Source organism: Octopus sinensis, linkage group LG5 (genome assembly GCF_006345805.1).
Source record: "Octopus sinensis linkage group LG5, ASM634580v1, whole genome shotgun sequence".
Taxonomy (NCBI): domain Eukaryota; kingdom Metazoa; phylum Mollusca; class Cephalopoda; order Octopoda; family Octopodidae; genus Octopus; species Octopus sinensis.
Genome location: NC_043001.1, coordinates 89,766,477 through 89,790,410, shown reverse-complemented (window position 1 = coordinate 89,790,410; position 23,934 = coordinate 89,766,477). Strand labels below are relative to the sequence as shown.

At 38.2% G+C, this 23,934-nt stretch overlaps 1 long non-coding RNA gene across 1 annotated transcript in view; it reads left to right on the top strand.

Annotated features, from left to right (window-relative positions):
• Positions 1-23,230, top strand: part of LOC115211924 — a 41,788-nt gene extending 18,558 nt beyond the window's left edge. The window contains exon 2 of the long non-coding RNA XR_003881698.2: positions 22,010-23,230. This is a non-coding gene — a long non-coding RNA (uncharacterized LOC115211924). The remainder of the gene's footprint in view (positions 1-22,009) is intronic.
• Positions 23,231-23,934: the final 704 nt, after the last annotated feature.

The following is a 23,934-nucleotide window of genomic DNA, read 5'->3' as shown; positions in this document are numbered from 1 at the left end:
TCAAGCGATGTTGGGGGCACAAACACACACACACATATATATATACATATATACGACGGGCTTCTTTTAGTTTCCGTCTACCAAATTCACTCACAAGGCTTTGGTCGGCACAAGGCTATAGTAGAAGACACTTGCCCAAAGTGCCACGTAGTGGGACTGAACCCGGAACCATGTGGTTGGTAAGCAAAATACTTACCACACAGCCACTCCTTCTTTATTTTTTATTTTTATTATTAACTATTAAATAAAGTAGGAGAGAGGTCCCTACAAAATTAACTGTTTCATCTAAACTGACAAAATATCTTCACTTGATTTGAATAAATAAAAGAATAACAACTCATAACCAATACTCTGCCACTTTTTCTTATGCCTCTGGCCACTGAGTTATTTCTCTTAGCTCATTTATCATTAATTTATGCTAATTACTTAGACCATAAATGTGTTCTACTCTTTTTGTATAATCAAAATCCTTGGCTATGGAGATAAGGCAGGACATTTGCTGTGCTGATGACAACTATTGAGGCAGAAACAGGTGCCTGCAGCTGTCCTCTTATCTGCAGATAATAACACTGTCCTTTTCCTTAATGGCATGTCAACTTTGGAAAAGTTTTGATTCTTGAGATAATTTCCCTTTCTTATATGGAGCTGTTCTTAATTGTCATTTGGAAAATGTGACATATCCTCTAAAAATAGAGTTAATCTTTTTTTTTTTTTTAAAGAAAACAAGAATCAATGTTGTACAGTATTTGATATACCTGTATTTGTCTATGTTGTTATAAAAGCAATGCTTAGCCATCCCTCACAAGAGAATATGACTTAGTAGCTTGTACCAAACTTTTGCTACTTACATTAACTTTGTAGTTGTGAACAGACATACACATCCTCGTGACCCTCCCACTCTTGACCATGCAGAACATTGATGATGTGACAGCTGGAGAGAGAGAGAGAGAGACAGAGAGACAGAGAGAGAGACAGACAGACAGACAGCTGCACTAGCAGTTGGCTGGTACTTATTTTCAGTTGAGTTGACTGCAGCAAGATGAAATGAAGTACCTTGCTCAAGGGCAGAGCATGCAGCCCATGCCAGGAACTGAACACATGACCATGAGCTCAACACTCTAACTAGTAGGTCATGAATTTTCACAATTAATGTATGCTTGTAAGCATGCATGCATGTATGCATACATGTATGTATGTATACATGTATGTATGTATATGTATGTACATATGTATTTATGTATGGCTATGTCTATGTATTTATATATGCATGCATGAATGTATATATGTATTTATGTCTGTGTGTATGTATGTATTTATATATGTATGCATGAATGTATATATGTATTTGTGCCTGTGTGTATGTATGTATGTATGTATGTATAAATGTATTATGAGTGTATCTATGTACGTATGTATGTGTGTGTGAGTGAATAAAACCAGGAAATTATGAGACAAATCAACGATTATTAAAATATTTCTGAAAATAAACCGTAGTGTTTATTGTGAATAAAAAAAAAATGAGCAATATTTTATGTTAAACAACTCCAAACAGGTTTAAAAGGACTCAAACCAGTATTTAAAAGGATTGACCAGAAACCACTGGTTTTTCTGGTAAACCATGCAGTATCTGTCAGTCACTTTGTTTAGAACAGAAATATCATATTTGTGGCTGTGTTTATATAAACTGGATTGATTGTGTTTCGAGCAGCAAAAAGTAAACTGGGTCAATACATGTGCATTTTAACAGAACAAGAGTATAAACACATAGAGGTAACATATTTCTATGAAATAAATTCCAATGTACAAAAATAAAGGAAGGAATTAGGCAGAAAATGGACTGAGGGTTAATATATGTTTAAGTTTTCAGCATGTTTAATCAATAAGTTGCTCTAATCAATACAAAAGTTGCCCTTCAACAAACAACATACATGACAGATTCTGTATAAAATGTAATATAACAGTAGTATACATTAGTTCTTTCTTTTATTGGTTTTGGTTTCAGCCACTGGACCATGGCCATACTGGAGCACTGCTTTTAAAGGGAAGGGGGTTAGGTTGCATTGGCTCCTGTACTTATTTTAGTTGAGTACAAATTTTATTAATTTCTATTTTATTGAATAGCTGAGTTTAGCAATTTGGTATACTGATTTCCACAAGTGTACATAAACATAGATGCACACACACATATACATATGTGTGTGAGTGTAGGTGTAGTTGTGTGATTAAGACACTTGCTGCCCTACCATGTGGTTTTGGGTTCAGTTCCACTGTGCTGCACCATGGACAAATGTCTTCTACCCTAGGCCTGGCTCACCCAAATCCTTGCGAGTAGATTTGGTTGAGAGAAATAGAAAGAAGCACACACACATACATATTTATTATATAAAATCTGTTCTGTCTGTCTGTGTGTATGCCTTCTAGGATCTTGGGCATCCTCCATCCGATTGTGCTAAAATTTGACATGTAGATACCGACGGTATCAGGGCTTGTATAAGTCTTGAAAAAATTACAAAAATCGATTCCAGGTGAGAATGCGATCAATAAAGCCATGGGTTAACTTACTCGACTAGAGGTGGTGCTCCAGCATGGCCACAGTAAAATGACTGAAACAAGTAAAAAAGTAAAAGAGTATGTCCATATATATTTTTGATATTTCTATATTTTTATATTTTTACATGTATTTTTATATATATTTTTAATATATCAATATGTTTTTGGGACAATTTTTAACTTAAATTAAATATATATATATATATATATAGAAACTGCAGTCTGAGAATTACCGGTTTAGTAAATGTTTTTATCTTCATTTCACTTAATTTATCAAGCTTCTGTATTCCTAGCACATATTTCGCCTTAATGTACTGATATATGAAAAATATATGGCTTGTGTTAGTAATACCAGCGATTATAATTATTTTTATTTTATCGCAATTTGATTTGTTTATATATATATATAATATATATATATATATATATATATATGTGTGTGTGTGTGTGTGTGTTCATTGTAATTTGTCTGATTTGAACTTTCTCCAATCTGTTTATTATACTTGTCTAGCGTCTCAGGTTCAACTTGAGCACTTCTATGCAGTCCGTATCTTTTGTAAGAAAAATATAACTAGAGAGAGAGAGAGAAAGCAAGAGAGAGAGAGAGAGATGGGGAGGGAGGGGGAAGAGAGACAGAGAGAGAGAGAGAGAGAGACACACACACACAAGAGGGTTGGCTGCAAAGTTCATAGGCTGACCTTGATATTCTCATGGAATGTGACCAAATGAGGTTTATTTTTCAACATAGTCCTTCTTGCAGACCACACACTTCTTTCATCAGTGTTGCAGTGGTGTTTAGTCCCATTGGTGAAGAAGCTTTAATTCTGTTGCTCAAAGTAATCAACAGTGGATATGTCACCATAACTGCAATACTGGCTCGCAACCAAACGTTTTGTTTTTTTTATGTTGGGAGTACAGATGAGAGTCAGAAGGGGCCAAATCTGAAGAATATGGTGGGTGATCAACCAGTTCAAAACCAGTCATGCACAGCAGTCATTGACACCAAGAACTTATGTGCTAGAGCTTTCTCCTGCTGAAACAAAACCCCTTTCGTCAGTAAACCTGAACGTTTGGTCTTAATAGCTTTTTGTAACTGTCTCAGCAAGTTAGCATAGTACTCTCCATTGATGGTGTGGCCCTTCTGAAGATATGTTAAGGTTATCTCCACAGATTTTCTATTGGACACAGTATTGGCTTATAAAGTGCTTAATAAACTTTGTAGTATATTATGGTCGCATAATGAATTACAGTGTCCCTACAAGTAATTAACTTATGAAGATAGTCAATAAACACAATGCCTTTTGCATCCCCCAAAACTGGGGCCATTACCTTCCCTGCAGATGAAATGACATTGGCCTTCTTTGTAGTCGGTGAGAAGGGTAGTTTTCACTGCATGGGTTTTGAAGTCTTTTTTGAACAGAGTGATGTCTGTTTACCTAAAATGAAACAATGCAGTTATTAATAAAAGTTGAAATAAATGCATGCAAGATTTCACAGCCCTAGCATGACTCCTTCATAGTCATCCTATGAATTTTTCAGCCCACCATCGTGTGTATATAAATATACACAGACACACACACATACACATATAAGATGCAGGGGTCAAGGTGTAGAAAGATAGTTAGCTTCAAGCAATCTGTAATATATATGAAAAACAACTTTCAGGAGACAACAGTGATTTATTGAGAAGGAAGGTTGTGGATTTTTTGCATATTGAAGTACAATAAACTGGAAAAAGTTCTTTTTATATTTCACGGTAGCCGACCAAGGTTGCCAGGTGTGTAAATAAGAATACAAGAGTTAAGGAATGGAGTAGATAAGCCCAGATCTTATCTACTGTATTCCTTAACTCTTGTGTGTGTGTAGGCACAGGGGTAAGTAGCTTGCTTACCAACCACATGGCTCCAGGTTCAGTCTCACTTCATGGCACCTTGGGCAAGTGTCTTCTATTATAGCCTCGGGCTTGTGAGTGGATTTGGTAAACGGAAACTGAAAGAAGCCCATTGTATATATATATATATATATATATATATATATATATATATATATATATATATATATATATATATACATACATATATGATGTGTGTGTGTGTGTTTGTGTGTCTGAGTTTGTCCCCCAAACATCACTTGACAACCGATGCTGGTGTGTTTACGTCCCCGTAACTTACCAATTCAGCAAAAGATACTTATAGAATAAGTACTAGGCTTACAAAGAATAAATCCTGGGGTTGATTTGCTCGACTAAAGGCAATGCTCCAGCATGGCTACAGTCAAGTGACCAAAACAAATAAAAGAATAAAAAATATCAAAAAACAAAAACAAAATGTTTTGAGAACTGTTACAAGGATAAATCAAGAAAATATTTACATTTTTATCAAAATATGCAATGGTTTCAGTCTCTTAAAAATGCAATTTAGTCATGCTGAAGTAATAGGAAAAATAAATTAAATTAAATTAATCTTTCATGATATTGGTTCTGGAAGTTCACCTGTTTTTCTTACAAAAATCACATGATGCTGGTATTTTGCTTCTTTCTTTCTGTTTGTTTTTATGTCCTGGTGGTAGTAACAACAGTAGCAGTGGCTGTCAGTAGTAGCAGTTAGAAGCATTTTTGGCTTTGTTTGAAGTTTTTGATAGACATTTATAGTTGAGAAGTAAGCTCAGTAGAACAACTTGTAGAAATTTTGCACTATTCACTTACATTACTGGAGTTTGAAAAAACCACTCACTTTCATTCAATAGTTTTTGACTGCTTAACCTACTAGCTTGTGGCTACAACAGCAACTATGTTAGTAGCTGAAGTAGTTGTCTTGTCACTCTAACTTGTAGCAGTAGTAGTGTGACAACTTCAGTAAAGATTGCAGTAAAGTTGGTTGTAGTTGTCTTTCTTCCCATGCCACAGATCTTTAGATGTGGGTGGTATTTGATTATGAAGGTTTTTGATTGTTGTTGAGTTGTGCAATCACAAAATTGATATGAGGGGAAAATCACAAAATTTGGTTGTTTCTTACTTGCATATATGTGTATGTGTTCACTGAATCTTATTTGTCTGTATTCTAGTATTTTAATATGTTATCTATTTCTTTCATTGATGAATGCCACCATCATGCAAGCAATGTTGTTGATTTCTAGTTTTCCGTGGAAAGCATGTCTGGTTATAAGCAAATATTACTTTGCTTGGTGACAGTAAGGGCATCTGGGTATAGAAAATCTGCTTCAATGAATTCTGTATGTGTGTATACATGACAGGCTTCTTCCAGTTTCCATCTGCCAATTTCATTCACAAGTAACAAGTCAACCTATGACAATAGTAGGAGGCATATGTGTATATGTGTGTGTGTATAATATATATATATATATATATGTATGTATATATATATATATATATATACATATATATATATATACAGGGTGCAGTAAATATATTGTCGCCTAAATTACACAAAAATGAAAATAACATTGATATCTCATTCTAACAGATATATATTACCAAAATTACGTCAAAAATATCATGAAATACTAATGAGTAAATTTATTCAATAAAATCAACATTAGCTTCAACCATGGCCTCCAGATGACTTTGGAATCTCCTGCAACTCTTCTGGGTGGTCTCCTTGTTTAAGTTGGCAAATGCTGCTATAATCCTTGCCTTCAGTTCATCTTTGGTGTTACAAGGAGTTTTGTTGGTCTCTTACTCAATTGCGCTCCACACAGATGTTAGGGGTGATGTGGTCGCAGAAATTATCTGACAGCCATAACTGGGTTCTCCTGCTTATGTGGTATGGTGCCGAGTCCTGTTGTCAGACATAAGGTTTTCAACAGTCATCCTCTTGACCCAGGGCAGCACAACCTCCTCCAGGTACTTGATGTAGGCCTCCATGTTAAGTCTGAGGCCATGTGGGACAATGAATGGAGACATAACATTGCCATCACTAGTGATCACTCCAAACATTATGAAGTTGACTGGATGTTTGATTTGTATCAGTCTCAGTACATGTTTTGGGGACAAGGCAAACCAACAGCTGTTCTGTGTGTTCACTATCTGTTTGTATTGGGGCAGTACAGTATGTCATTTTCAAATTTCTGGCAGAGTGAATTGCGTCACAGTGCTGTTTTTCTCATAGATATTGCCCAACTGATCCTACTGTACTGTGTAGTCAACAAAATCAAAAACAATGTGCATGTGCAAAATTAAAAATATAAAATGATGACAATTTACCAATTGCACCCTGTAAGTGTGAGTGTGTGTGTGTGTGTGTGTGTGTGTGTGTGTGTGTGTGGTGTGTGTGTGTGTGTGTGTGTGTGTGTTTCAAAAAATTGTACAAAAACCAGAAGAGAGGCAAATGAGGGAACAACAAAGGTGTATTAGTTTGATGGTCAAGAAAAATGGAAGTCTTTGGTGTTTCAAGCCTATGCTCTTATGCAGGGAATGAGAGGAGAAAACAATGTAGAGAGAAAAAAGTGTTTGGATTCAGTTTCACATGTTGATTTGATCAGAATGAAGGAAACGGTTGGTGGCAAAAGAGCAAGGGAGACAACAGTAACCTGGCAAAAGTGTGTGTGCACAAGCTTGTGTGTGTATGTGGAGTTAATGTATGCATAATTATGTGTGTGTGGGTGTGGGAACAAGAATGTGTGTGAGTATGAAGATTATGTGAATATGTGTATGTATGGGAGTGTATATGTGTATGCATATGTGTGTACGTGTGTGAGTAAACTATGTGTGGGCAATGTGTGAGGTGATGTGTGCTCTGTATTTATGTGTGCATGTGTGTCAACATATGTCTATATACTGGAGTGTGTGAGGTTGTCTAATGTATGTGTGTGCATGTGCAAACACATGTGTTTAGCAGCTAATGAGTACATCTATTCTTTGGGTAAGTAGTGTGCCTGCATGTGTGTTCTTGTGTTGCTTCTTGGGTGTGGGTGTAAAAGGCACTTAAACATGTGTGCATGTGTGTGTGTGACACTGCTGTGTGTGCTTATGCATGAATAATGTGTATATTTATGCATGTGTATGTATGGGAGCAAGTGACCATGTCTTTGTTATCAGTTGGTGTGTGCATGTGGAGTTCTTGAATAAACTGTGTATGTATGTGTATGGAGTTGATTTGTGTATAATATTCTGTGTTTGTGCATATGTATATATGTGTAAGAGCGCTTGTATGCATGTGTGACAGGCTATCTTATACACATGTTTGCTGTAAGGGATCCATGTGGGTTGACCTGGATGAAGGTGCAAGGTGGAATAGGAATGTGAGAGTAACGGTTGTGAAGTGTTGGGTGCTGGTGTGCATGGAATGGGAATGAATGCGTGTGTGTGTGAATGTGTGTGTGAGTGTGTGTAGGTGTTTGGATATGTTGTAGGGGCATAAGGTGTGTATGGTGTGGGTCATGAGTATAACGGTGTAGAGGTGTGGGGAGGGGTAGAGGAGGAGGGATAGTTGAAGTAGGGAGGTGTGTGCTGCATGTAAATGTACATGGAGATAGGCAGGTTTAGATGGAAGGAAGTGATGAATTGAGATCACGAGGAATTGAGGAATGAAGAGAGAAAATAAATTCCTGGTCTTGACAGAAGGTAGCTTCTGTGTAAGGCTTGTCTGAATACAGATAGATGTTGTAGTGAATGACCAATCAAGTGAGTGGCAAGTGACCAGGGCATCATTACCAAGTCTGATGTCCCAGAGATGTTTGGTAAACTGGTCAGCTAAACTCCGGCCAGTTTGACCAATATACAATGAATGACAGTGAGAAAAAAGGATACAGTAGATTACACTGCTGGAAGAGTAGGTGAATGAATCAGTGGTGTGGTAGAGGAGGTGGTGGGTCTTGGTGAGGATAGTTGTAGGGGCAGGTGTGGCATCATAGGTAAGAGCAAAAGAAGGAGTGAGGTTAGACGTCAGGAACAAGGAATAAGCTACAAACCAGAAGGTCATGGAGGTTATGGGCATGCTTGAAGGAGGAGAGGGATGAGGTGAGGAAGATATAGGAGATAGAAAGGGTTAGATTTGAGTCGGCAGAAATCTCAAAGAAGGGAGGCGTGTGTGTAGAGCGGGTGCACAGTTCAAGAGAGGAATGAGCGAGGGCAGTTTGGTGGGTTTTCCTTGTTGGGTGAAGTGGTGAGCTATGAATTAGGACCATGTCTCGAAGTCTCATGGTCGTCACTATAGAGCCACTGGAGATGTAGGAACTGAAAGTGTAAGTGATGGACAGTCAATGACGCAGTCTTGTTCATTAGACGCAGGTGGAATATTGTGGGATAGGGCATGCAGTCTGACATGGCACACAAAGTGTTGAACATCAGTTCACATCCAAAACTCGTTGCTGGATGGAGTGGCATAAAATGAAGACCCCTATGAAGGAGAGAATTCTTGGCTTCAAAGGGGGCAAGATCGGTAGTAAGGGGAGGGGGTGGGTGAAGGAATGTGAACTAGGTGGGGAAGAAGATGGAGGTGATGGTTGTGGGGAGGAGAGAGCAGAAGAGGAAGTTGTAAGCAGGGGATGTCATACAGGGGGAAGAGGGAAGAATGGACAAAGATGAGGGTGGGGAGGAGTTGGGCCAAAGATGGAGAGGGTTAGAGAGGGCAGGGGAACGGGAGGGTGTAGTGACAAGCAAGAAAATCATGGAGGAGGTGAATGAGGTAGAGGATGAAACAGAGGATGGAGTGAGCAATGAAGGGAGTGCAGCAGGAGGAGAAAATGGAATAAGCAAGAGGGAGAAGCCAGTCAGGTGTGTGTATTTTGGAGAGATTAGAGCAGATGGCAGCACACGTAAAGTGGAAGGAAGAGGTGTGGAGGATGGGTAAGATAGTAGAAGCAGAATGGAAGGGAAGGTGGAAATATAGATGGAAACCTTTGGGGTTGAGGTTGAGGTGAAGGCAACAACTGAGGAAGGAAATATGACTAGAGAAACAGGGGATGAGGTTGAAAATGTATTGGAAAAGGTAGGGAGAAAGCTGGAGGCAGGAGATAAGAAATGAGGTGAGGTAATGTTTAAGATGGTGGTGCAAGTGCAGGAGGAAAGATTTATGATCAGGCATGTTGGAAGGAGAAATAGCAGGTAAAGAAAGAAAAGGAAGAAACAAAATTAGTAATATATGAAGTATGCAAGAAGTTCAAAAAGTTCACATGCACACACACACACACACGCACATATTTATATATACATATAGATATATGCTAATATTGTTGGGTATTGTTTTTTATTCTCGTTTAGTTCAAATTTTATTTCAAATTTCCTAGTTCAGAAAAGCAACCACTGTATAAATCAATGTTGGCCTATCTGACCAGCGACTAATATTACATACAAATATTACATTGGTCATCAGTTGTGATCATCATCATCATCATCATCATCATAACAGAATTGAAATCAGTCAGTTTTCAGCCTCTATTGACATCCCCTGACCTTTCTGTTGAAGTGTTGTGACAGGACACATTAATTTTATCTTGTATGTTTGTAAAACTAGTTGGCTCTCATCCTATCTTGAGAGCCATTGATAACAGTAGCTGCAACACCTCCACCACCACCACCACCGCTACTGTATCAACTACCACATCACCACCTTGTCCACTTTACCAATCACTACCACTGCTACCTCCACCATCACCACCATGTTTATTTACCAACGCCATCATCACCACCACCACCACCACCACCACCACAGCACCCCTCCCCATCAGCTACCACCTCCATACCAACTACTACCAGTGCCATTATGCCTACCACCATATCCACCACTAGTGCACCAACCATTAACCCCCCACCCCCACCCCACACACACACACACTACATCACCTCCTCCACTACTGCACCAATCACAGCTATTACCACTGATGACCCCTCACCCCCGCCACCGCAAATATCTTGCTTATATCACCAACTGCTACATGGTCACCACTACTACCCTTTGTTGTTAACATCACTTCCTTAATTTTTCTCATTGTTGACTCTGCAACCATTGTCATCATGGCAAACAGTAATATGATAACCAGTGCTACCATGATCGTTATTGCTATCAATCACCACCATCATCATCATCATCATCATCATCATCATCATTAATGCCGTCCTTCCAACAGAGCCAATGAAGGAATCACTAGGTGATTTCTCAATCAGCAAGAATCACCACCTAAATTCCCTAAAATCACAGCCTGCCATCAAAAAAACAAGGAAGGACTAATTAAACAGTGCAGTTTTTCATATTAAAGAACAGAAAAGAAAATCAATAGAATAGTCAAAGCCTTTGATTAACCTTTTGATTCCAACCTATCTGAAATTGGAGACTGCTCTATTACTCACACTTCCTGTTTTAAAGTAGTTTAAATGATAATCTCTTATCAAAATTCCATGTTAATATATTTTCCAAACATCAACTTAATAGCAATAAAGTTATTATTTACATTATTTACAATTGACGGATATTTGTCCTCATCTTGTTTGTTGTTAGCACAATGTTTCGGCTGATATACCCTCCAGCCTTCATCAGGTGTCTTGGGAAATTTCGAACCTGGGTTCTCATTCCTAAGGTCGTCGTCGTCGTCGTCCTTCTTCTTCTCCTTCTTCTTCTTCTTCTTCTTCTTCTTCTTCTTCTTCTTCTTCTTCTTCTTCTTCTTCTCCTTCTCCTTCTTCTTCTTCTTCTTCTCCTTCTTCTTCTTCTTCTTCTTATTATTATTATTACTATTATTATTATTATGCCCATGGGCATATGGCGTAGTGGTTAAGAGTGCGGGCTACTAACCCCAAGATTCCGAGTTCGATTCCAGGCAGTGACCTGAATAATAATAATAATAACAACAACAACAATAATAACAACAACATCAAAAAATACCTTAGGAATGAGAACCCAGGTTCGAAATTTCCCCAAGACATCTGATAAAGGCTGGAGGATATATCAGCCGAAATGTGTTAACAACAAACAAGATGAGGACAAATATCCGTCAATTGTAAATAATGTAAATAATGTACATTATTCCTCATCTCTTAAATATAGAACTGAATAAAGTTATTTTAGTAAATTCTTCATTATTTTCAAAATTAATTGAGACACAATGGTATATATATATAACAATAAAAGAAGTGAGAAACCAACTCAATCTGAGCTAATCTGAAGTTAAACATCAACAACAACAACAACAAGAGTAATAACAATATCATTCTCCCTTTAAATCATTAACATCTTCATCATCAACAATCCCATCACCATAGCCACCAAAATCACTTCCATCAACTCTGTATAGCAGCCAGATTGCCATCTCACTGAGAAGATCATTAACCACCATCTTAAATGTAATCAACTAGAAGTCAGCAACTAAATGTCCCATTAGCAGTAAATCAACCAACTATATCTGAATTACCTCTACAAGCCACATCTATCTCGAAAATTGTTTCCAGGCATGGAACCTTGATTAACAGAATGTAATGTAGTTAGAACTAAACCAAATAATAAACATTATTCGATGTAATGTATTGCATATTTCTTTCTTTATATTATATTTGATAGTGTTAATTTTGAGATAATAAAAGGTTGCAAATATAACATCACAACCATATATATATATATATTACTATATCACTGTATGAACTAGACTCGGATGTTATTATACGCTGCTGGTTACAATCTGCTTTTTCTCATTGTTGTAGCTTTCAAATGATGCCACCCTACTGGTTAGGTAGGGTGGCCTATATATATATATTATATTTCTGTAAATTTCAACTATATATATATATATATTACACATTTACACAGAAGTCGGTTGTTCAGTTGATTAAACAACTGAATCCTCATCATTGAATCATGGTCAACTACCATGACCATACATACATGTGTGTATGTTTGTATGTATGTACGTGTATGTATGTACGTGTATGTCTGTTATATGTGTTTGTATGGATGTGTGTGTGTGTGTGTGTGGTCAATGGTGGTGGTTCTCCATTGTTCAACAATACAGATTCAGTTATTCAATCAACTGAATTATTTACTCCTGAATTTACATGAGAATGGTTGAGTATTCCACAGATACATCTACCCATAACAATTACAGATTTCAGCCTGATAGGCTTCCATACAGTTTCCATGTACCCATCTTCATTCACAAGATATGGGTTGACTCAGATTCAAAGCTATAGAAAATTACATTTGTTGAAAAGGCCATACAGGGGCATCAGACCCAAGATTTTGTGGTTATGCACCAAGTTACTTAACTACAGGGTGGTCTGAAAGTTTTGTTACCCACTACATATTGTTTATTATTGTCCTTATTATCATTATATTTTGGTTTAGCAAAACCCCTCTACATGTAATGATTTGGGCCACCATATCAAGTAAGCACCTGGTAGGACCCTATTTCTTCAAGGGCACTGTTAACCAGCAACCTTACTTTGCCATGTTAAGGGAGTGGTTTGTTCCACAGCTCCAGAGGTTTAATGTTGACCTGAATGATTGTTGGTTCCAATAAGATGGTGCCCCACCCTGCTATGCTATCACTGTCAGGGAATACCTACATGAAGTTTTTCTGGATAGATGGATAAGGCAAGATTCACAACTTCCAGCACCTGTCAGTTGGCCTTCCAGAAGGCCAGACCTCACGTATTGCGATGACACAGTGGGGGTATTCCCAAGGAGAGAGTTTCATATGAACAATACCAGAATACCCATCAGTTGAAGGACACCATTCGGAGAGCCTTTGCAACAATCACTAAAGCACAGCTTTGAAAAATATCACACAGGACATGGTGCCACATCATGATGGTGTTCATGCAGACCTTCTCAATGCATGACAGCATCTATGAAAGTGAATTAACAAAATCCAGTTTTTGCTTTGGAATACTGCATTACTTGTTCTATTGTTCTCATTACTTTCTGGTGGGAGGTAACAAGACTTTTGGACCACCCTGTACATCCATCTCAACTACATTTATCTATTTATCTATCTATTAACATACACTCACACACATATACATACATGTGTATTGTTGGTGGCACACAAAAGCACTCTGTACATGCTGCATTAGGAAGAGCATTCAACTGTAGAAACCATATCAAAGCAGACATGGAAATATGATGCAATCCTTTGACCCATTGGATCCTGTCAAACTGCCCAACCTATGCCGGCATTGAACATGGATGTTAAATGATAGTGATCGTGACAATGATAATATGTATATATTCTGCTGCTGTAATTTACTTAGGAGTAAAAGTGATATTTACTTCCTTTCTGTGCTACTAGTTATTTCTCCATCTCCTTTGAACCCATTCCTCATTCTTAACATGATTTCATATCTACCATCGACAATACCCACCGTTATGTGGTACTCACTACATTTTCCCCTATGTGCCTCTAACTGATTCCACTCCATCACTGTACATCTCATGCTTTTCCAACTATTACAACCTTTACCTACCAACACCTGCCTGTCATCTCTCATTCTTCCACTGTCTGCTGTGTTACCATTCTGATGTTCTTCACTCTTTCTGTACTACTAGTCATCACTTCCACTTCCCTAAGCCACTTCTATTGACATTTATCCCTCATTCTTATCATCCTCCCTCCTACTCATATATATCATTGACCACTCCTATTCTCATCTCTAACCATCTTTCACCCTCTTCCTTACTCTTGCAACCTTTATCTACTGAAGCTTTCTGATCTTTGTCTCCAAACTTTTTTTGTACTTTGGGAGTATGCTCTGATACCTCATCACTACCATCTATATCTCTCTTTCCATCTTCACCTCAACTACTCCCACCTACCTTTATTTAATACAGGATAGCCATGTATCTCCCCCACAGCAAGAAACTAGTTCCTCTAACATACTCCAGCCTCTCAACACCTAGCATACAGCCACTTCCCCTCTCTATTTAGCCTCAGTCAGTTGAGGGGCTTTTTAATCTTGCAAGTTACATGGCAACCACACTAGTGCTGGTTCTGCAAAAAAGCACCCACTTCACTCTGTGAGTAATTGGCATTAAGGAGAGCATCCGGCCACAGAAACCATGTCAAAGCAGATACTGGAGCACTGTGCAGTCTTCTTACTCATCAGAGCCTGTTGAATCATCAAATCTCTGCCAGCATAGAAGATGGATTAAAAAGAAGCCCATTGCATGCATGTGTATGCGCACACACGTGTTATTTCTTTATTGCCCACAAGGGGCTAAACATAGAGGGGACAAACAAGTGCGTAACTGGTACTTAATTTATCAACCCCAAAAGGATGAAAGCGAAAATCAACCTTGGTGGAATTTGAACTCAGAACATAGCGGCAGACAAAATAGCGCTAAGCATTTCGCCCGGCATGCTAACGATTCTGCCAGTTTGCTGCACACCCCACCCCACTATCACACACACACACACACACGTGTATGTGTCTGGTAGTGGGGGAGTATGTTTTTATCATGATATTACACACAAATTATAGACAGACTACATCATCATACAAGCGGTGACACTTGTTTGTAATCCTTTGTGAAAACATCTCTTGAGTGGCAAAAAATACTATCTTGCTTGAAAATAGGTGAATGTTGGTAATAGGTAATTTTATTTCTAGAGCTAGTTTCTAACCTAGATCCAAGGTTCCTTCATTGGAATTTCAACAACATGAACAGGGCAGTTGTGCATGTTTGCATGCATATATGCAAGTATTAGGTGTTGGTATATGTGCAGATATTTATGTATGTATACTCATATATATAGTTGTATGTCTAGACATGTGTATATGTACTTATATCTTACATGCTAAACTTTTGGAAAGTTTTACATATTTCGACAGTTCCAATCATGGCCTGTTTCTGTAGCCTTCTAATTAGCTTTCTCTTTTCTGATTTCAAGAACCCTAATTTTTCAAGATTGGCACTGAGGCTACATATCCAAGTGCCCTAATAATTATTGGTATAAATTTAAAGTCGTAGTCCAGGTGAAGTACCTGTGAATTTATAAACAGTTCAGCATAGGCATTTTCTGTATTGTTGATCTTTAGCTCTATGGTAACATCTGCTGAGCAACTGACTATCAACATTACACAGTTTTCCTTCTTTGTTCTAAATCTATCTATTTATCTATCTATCTATCTGTCTGTCTGTCTGTCTGTCTGTCAATCTATCTATCTATCTATCTATCTGTCTGTCTATCTATCTATCTATCTATCTATCTATCTATCTATCTATCTGTCTGACTGTCTGTCTGTCTGTCTATTTATCTGTCTATCTATGTGGGTGCGTGCATGTGTGTGTGTGTGCATCCATGCATGTATGTGTGTGTGTATGTTTGTATGTATGTGTGTATATGTATGTATGTCTGTTTGTATGTGTGTATATAGTAGTGGCTATGAGTGTGTGCCTGTGTATGTGTCATGTGTATAACACATGGTGGAACAGTTCAACACAGAGGGAGGGAGAAAGAAAGAGGGAGGGAGAGAGCCATGGTAGCTATGAACCGACCACGAAAAATTGAAAGAAAGACAGAAGCAAGTGAAAATATCAGGTCATTAGAATAAATGTAGGTGTCAGGTTCACATACATAGCAAGGAGAGAAATTACAAATAAGAAATTACAGATTTACTAATGTCCTGTAATGAAAGGATCAGAGGTATCATATGTTGCAGATTGCAAGGTCAGTATGCATCAAGATCCCTCTAGGGAAATGTGTGCATGAAATAATACCAGCACACTTGTCCATATTAATACCAAGAAGGAAAAGGCATGGAAATATTACTATTAACCGTTTCATTACCAACCCGGCTGAAACCAGCTCTGGCTCTGTAGTACAAATGTCTTGTTTTCATAAGTTTTGAATTAAAATCTTCCACCAAACCTTAGTCACAATTTATGTTCCTAACACTAGCTGAACAATAACCTAAATTCTTTGTATATCTAAAGTAATTGAAAGAAATACAGAGCATCTCAACAGAAATACAGTAATGAAAGTGTTAAAGGTTGTTGACTGAGAAGACTACATGGGAGAGACAAAACAACTTGTTCAAGTGGACTCAACAGATGGATTAGCTATTGTGATTAAAGAGTACATCCATCAGAGTGATGAAGACTATTTAGTCATCCTTAAGGAGGACTGATGACTTGTGTGATGACTTTGTTTAACCCTTTAGCATTTAAATCAGCTATATCCAGCCAAAATAATCTACTTGTTTTATCTTCAAACCGGCCTAATCTGGCCTCTCACACTTACCCTACAATATTACTTTAAAGATATCAATCACATCACTGAAATCTCAAAGCTACAAGATAACACATAATTCAAATCTATGTAAATAAATATTACATTTGACAGAGAAATCTGAATACTAAAGTTTAAAATGAGGAAGCGTTGCACACCATCAACGGCACTCTCCCATCCTTGACCATCATCAATGCAGTAGCAAGACCAGGTCAAGATAATTAGCGATGGGGGTGGATGTAGTGGATGACCAAGATATCTGACTTGTCTCGTCTTGTTCACTGTACTCAATGATGATGACGATGACAACAACAGCAATGATCACAACATTGTGTTTTCATTTTTTATCACTTAGCCAGAGAGGTAAGCGCAGTACCCATCACCCTTTATTTTTCCAGAGCTTTCAAGACTAGTGGGATGAAAAGAGGAAGCTATCCTCAAACCAGAGACTTGATCTAATGCTTGCAACAGAGTGATTTCCAGTAAAGCTTCCCAAGGTGCCAGGTGGCATTCTTAAACTGGGTTACAGAATTAAGTCTGTGACTTAAGAATTCAGAATGCACCGAACCAGAACAAATAACATGATACATTCCATCTGATGCTCTACCAGTTCTGCCAGTCACCTGGTGTGGGCTGATGATAGGTAAAGTTGATCTTGGTGGGATTTGAGCATAGGACAAAATGCCTTTTAGAATTCTGAAACAAATTCTAAATGGCATTTTGTTCTATGCTCTGCTGACTCTCTGTGTATGTATATGCACATGTGAGTGTGTGTGTGTTTGTGTACGCATGAGTATGTATGTGTGTATATATATATCTATGTCTGTGTGTGTGTGCTTGTTTGTGTGTGTGTGTGTATATATATATATATATATATATATATATATATAGAGAGAGAGAGAGAGAAAGACATGTATATATGTGTGTGTGTGTGTGTATCTATTTACACATATGCACACCCACACACCTACACAACATAGATATAATACATATATATACACACACACACACGCATATATATATGTATACACATATGATGTGTGGGTATACATAGTATGTGTATATTATACACACACACACATGTATAAACAAACAATAAAAGTTGAACCATCAGCATGGTATTGAACCAATTCCCTCCCCTCCCCCCATCCTACCCCCATTTAACTGCAGTACTGTGCTACTGAATTGATTGTGTGCAGTACAAGAACTATCTAATCAATGGCACACACTATGTACAAACATCTATATTATTGTGTTGAGAGTGGTATTGGTGGTGGCAGCAGCAGTGGTGGTGGTGGTGGTGGTGGCAGTGGGGGTGGGGTGGGGTGATGGTGATGGTAGTAAAAGTTGTGGTGGTGGTGGTGTATGATAGTATTGCTGTCATCAGACTACTCACTAACCCAAACTCTGTAACATTGTACATGTTGTGATAATGGAAGACTTCACAGAGATAACAGATCAATTATTACACTGAAGGCAGAAACATGATGATGATGACGATGATGATGATGATGATGATGCCACCTCCGCCGATGATGATGACGATGACGACAATGATGATGACGATGACGACGACGTGGTGGTGGTGGTGGTGGTAAAGGAGGGAGGTCTTGATAGTCATGGTGTTGATGTTGATACTGATGGTGATGTTAATCGTACTGATGATGATATTGATGATGCTAATGATAATATTAATCACTACCACCAACACCACCACCACCATCATCCCCATCATCACCACCTCCATCACCGGCACTGTATAGTTGCTATCATCAACTATATAACGTTTCACTTTGTGTCTGTTTTGTTTTTTGGTTTTTTTTTTTGTGGGTTGGATAGGTCTACAATCCACCATGTATTTCAGTGCTCAGTATTTTACTATTTCTCTAATCTGATTTCCCCACCACCCTCTCTCTCTCTCCTCTCTCTCTCTCTCTCTACCCCATTACACTGCAACATACCATCAATAACAATAACAATAATTGCTTAAAACATAATGTATTGGAAAGATCCCACGCACTGAGCAAATACATCGTACATCTCACCATACCTTACACAATACAACACAAAGCCTCATTACACTTCATCATACTTCTTAATTCACATTACATAACACCATACTATTCTATTTGCTATTTAATTGAGATTTGGCTGCTATTTCTAGTAGAGTGAGCAATCACATACAGACTTCCTTGTAGGCTTGTTTTTTATCTTTTTTACTTTTCTACTTGTTTCAGTCATTAGACTGCGGTCATGCTGGGGCATCCCCTTGAGGAATTTGTAGTTGAATGATTCGACCCCAGTAGTTTATTCTTTTTAAAGCTAGGTATTTATTCTATTGGTGTCTTTTGCCAAACTGCTAAGTTACAGGGAAGTAAATATATCAACAACATGGTGGGAGACAAACACAGACATAAAGACACATGCACACACACACACACACACACACACACAAGCACGCACACACACACACACACACATCGTCGGGGATCACATATTTGAAGAAGAACCACATTCTAAAGGTTAGAGCAGTAATGTATTTAGATGAAGTAAAAATATATGTCCAGTCATAGAGTGACCAATGGTTTCACATCCATAAAGCGCTTAGCTTTATAGACAATTCATCAGATTCCAATGATCTGAGCTTCTTTCAGTTTCTGTCTACCAAATCGCACTCACAGTAGAAGATACATGCCCAAAGTGCCACACAGTGGGAATGAACTCAGAACCATATGGTTGGAAAGCAATCTTTTTGTTGATATTACTCTTTACTCTTTTACTCGTTTCAGTCATTTGACTGTGGCTATGCTGGAGCACCGCCTTTAGTCAAGCAAATCAACCCCAGGACTTATTCTTTGTAAGCCTAGTACTTATTCTATCGGTCTCTTTTGCCAAACCACTAACTTACAGGGACGTAAACACACCAGCATCGGTTGTCAAGCGATGTTTGGGGGGACAAACACAGACACACAATCATATACACACGCATATATATATATATATATATACATATATACGACGGGCTTCTTTCAGTTTCCGTCTACCAAATCCACTCACAAGGCTTTGGTCGGCCCAAGGCTATAGTAGAAGACATTTGTCTAAGGCAGTGCTTTTCAAACTTTTTGCTGGAGCGGAACCCCAAGGAAACATTCCACTGATTCGAGAAACCCCTGTGCAATAATTTAATAGTCTTATGCACACATATCTGCACAGGAGAATTAAAAATTACTGCCGATTTTAGCAGTTTTGTAACTTCTTGCGAAACCCCTGGACTGTACTGGCGGAACCCTGGTTGAAAACCACTGGTCCAAGGTGCCATGTAGTGGGACTGAACCCAGCTACTTATCACACAGCCACTCCTGCGCCTATACCCGCGCTTGGTTGTGGCAGCAGCAGTAGTAGTAGTAGTAGGAGGAGGAGGAGGAGGAGGAAGACATATTATTGTTTTTTGGTATTTTATTTATTATAACTACTTTATTTTTTCCCCATCAGAAATTTTGGGCTTCCAAAAACTTTACTCCTAGAGCAACTGCCATTTGTGTGGCATTGCCCACCACTAGCATAGCTCGTGCGGGGGGGGGGGGGGACGGTCTGGCCCGGATGGCACTTTTAAAGGGGCAGGACTTTTAAAAGGGTGGCACTTTTCATCCTGTTGTAGGCTGTTGCTGTAAGCAATATGTGTTTATGGTAGGGTCCAGGGCACCAAAAGGAAGGTATGTCCCAAGCAGCACACACTCTTGCTATGCTAGTATTGCCCACACTACACCTCTCTATATATATGTACATTTTATATAACCCACATCTCTGTTAACTGAAATACATATTTAAACTTCTGCATTCTACTTGTAATTTGCATATGTTTATCTTCATAAGTCACACTATGCCTATTGTTTGTGTATGTTTTTCAACCCATCCCCCAATTCCTGCACAGTTTATCCAAAACTTCCACTACCATAAAATATTAGGTTGTCCGGAAATTTCATGCCGATTTTTAAAGGAAAGAAAAAGGTCAATAAATACTTGCCATTACATTTTTAATCAACCAAATATGAACCATTTTGTTGTACAATGCGTCTCCATCTTTCCTTTAACTTGAAAATACCCTCTTCATAGAATTGAGGTGGTTTCATGGCAAAGAATTCATCAAGGTATCTTTTTACGTCATCAAAGGAATTGAAATTTTTACCATTAAGACTATTCTGCAGAGACCTGAATAAGTGGAAATCTGAAGGAACAATATCTGGTGAATATGGAGGGTGGGGTAACACATCCCAGCCGAGCTGTGGCAATTTTTGTATGGTTACCAAAGAAACATGCGGTCTTGCATTATCATGTTGGAAAACAACATCCTTCCTGTTGGCCAATTCTGGACGTTTCTCTTGAATTGCTGCTTTTAACTCATCCAGTTGTGTGCAGTATTTCTCAGAATTAATTGTCTGATTACTTGGGGGAAGCTCATAGTACAGAATTCCTTTCCAATCCAACCAGACACAAAGCAAGACTTTTTTAGGGTGAAGACCTGCTTTTGGGGTGGCTAAGGGTGGCTCATGTTGCTTACTCCAGGATTGCTTTCTCTGTACATTTCGGTAGATAATCCATTTCTCATCACCTGTCACAATTTGCTTTAAAAAAGGCGTGTTTTCATTCTGTTTATAAAGTGAATCACAGATCGAAAAGGTTCTTCTCACCCAACTCATGTAGTAACCAAACATCGTAGTGATTTGTGTACCCAAGCTTTACCAGGTGCTCATGAACAACAGATTTTGATAGGTTGAGGCTTTCTGCCAATTCTCGGGTTGTGCAATGTGTGTTATTCTCAATTAATGATTTGATTTGGTAATCATCTGTAGTGGATGGTCTGCCTGATTGCTCTTTATCAATAAGGCTACAATCTCCAGCTCGCAGAACCTTGCGAACCACTTCCATACAGTTCTTTTGGATAAAGAAACATCAACATAAACTGCGCATATTTCTTAGGTTGCTTGTGAGGCATTTTTTCCTTTACAGAAAAAGAAAAGCATCAAGTGCCAAAAATGAACTTTGTTATCTTCCATTTTAAAGGGTTACAGAATTAACACAGGTTATAAGAACATAAACCTTCTTCCATGAAAAGATAGCTTAAATTGTGCTATAAATGGAGGTGGAGTCAAATCCTATTTTATGGACTCAACCTTGTTCTAAAATAAGTTGAAAGGTAAGCTACTATAAATCGACACAAACTTTCCGAACAACCCAATATTTTTATCAGAATTTCTATAATTTAAGATTTTTTTTCTTTGTCTTTCAGGTTACTTTTGGGGCAGCCCTACATAACTAAGCTTGGAGCAATATTAAACCTCATCAAAACCAAAGCTTCCAGACCAACTGCTGCTACAACTTCAGCTGCTGCTGCTGCTAATACTACTACTACTACTACTTCTGTTGCTGCTGCTGCTACTACTGCTTTTACTATTACTACCATCATCATTGACTTCTTCTCATTATACCTCTTATTTACTATATTAACATAATAAGGCAAAATATTATTATTATTTTCACCTGTTTTTCAAAGAAAGAGAAAAAGGACGATGAGAAATCCTACAGAAGTTAACACAGTCTTTTCATGAAGTGTAATCAGATTCAAACAACAGGAAATAGTTGCCCAACATCAGACAATGCTCAACTCAAACCCTGGGCACCTACTAACCAGGTCCCTCTGGTCTGTTGTTGGTAAATATCAGTTGGACTGGTACAATAGCAGAAAACCACTGTGAAATATCCTTCAAGGTGGTTTCTCGTCCAAAACAGCAATTCTAAAAACAGAAAACAAGGAATTTAACAACACAAACAAGAAACACAAAACATTTAAATGTATTAATAAAAAAGGACCTTGTTAAAAAAAATAATAATAATAGTAAAGACCAAAATAAGGGAAATAATTCTTTTTTCTCTCCCTACTGTTTTATCAACTGTTGAAGTCTTAAGCCAGCCCTTTCAAAATGCCAAATGGACGGAAGGGCATAACAACTTTTCAGAAACTGGGAACTATTATGGGTCCATGTCTCATTATATTTGGCTTGCCCTTATTGATCCCTGGTATTGCAATAACTGTTGTCCCTTTCTATGATGAGACTGGGTTCCCAAAATTTGGAGGCTTACACATTTTTGGCTTTTTTATCTTGTTCACAGCAATCTTGCTCACTATTTCAGGTTGTGCATTCAGTTGCATGCGCAGAGCAACAATATCACCTTTAGAACAGGTGCAACTAGTGTCCCCGTGGGGAACACCTCGACATGGCTCTGTATTGCAGCAGAAAGAAGAACTGATGCCATGCACTGGAGAAATGTCATAAAACTGAGCTTCAGATCAAACTATTACAGATCCTGTAGACCTTATACAACCTGCCTGCTATAAGGGGGGCATAAGGAACCCATCTTTGTTATTTATTCATTCCTTTGGTGTGTTTTTTTCTTTTCACATATTAATTTTTTTTCAATAAATAAAAATGAACAACAATAATTTCTTAAATGATTTTTTAAAATTTTATTTTCTTCAGTATATTTCACTTGTTATTGCTATTGTTGTAGTAGTAGTTAATATTGATGCTTATTTTCAGGCCATCCATTATCCAACAAATGTGTGTGATAGATGTCATCTCACTCATGATCACGCCGTTTTTCATTCAGGCAAAGTATACTCAATGTATGTATGCATGTATACACACCATCTTACTCACAATAACTCTGAGCACCTTTTCAAACTCCACCTGTCTAACACCCGTGGACATGTTTATAAAGTCAGAAAACAGCACAGCTCCCATGACTTTCGGAAACATTTTTTCACACTAAGAGTTGCTGAAGCATGGAACAGACTGCCGGCATCAGTTGCTAGCTGTCAGAGCACTGCATCTTTCAAAACCTCCATGCTTCCTGAGATTCGCCAACACTACACCTGATTTTCTCCCCTCCATACACACGCAAGCATGTATCTGACTCATACACTGTTCGCTTTCCAGACATTTGTACATTACTTCATATGCTTTATACGCACTTTTGACAAGTTGTGGTGCACCTGAACACTATATAATAATTTCATTATATTATATTTATGCATAGGCATGACTGTAGGTGCAGGCATGGCTGTGTGGTTAGCAAACTTGCATCTCAGTCACATGGTATCAGGTTCAGTCCCACTGTGTGGCACTTTGGGCAAGTCTTCTCATATAGCCTCTG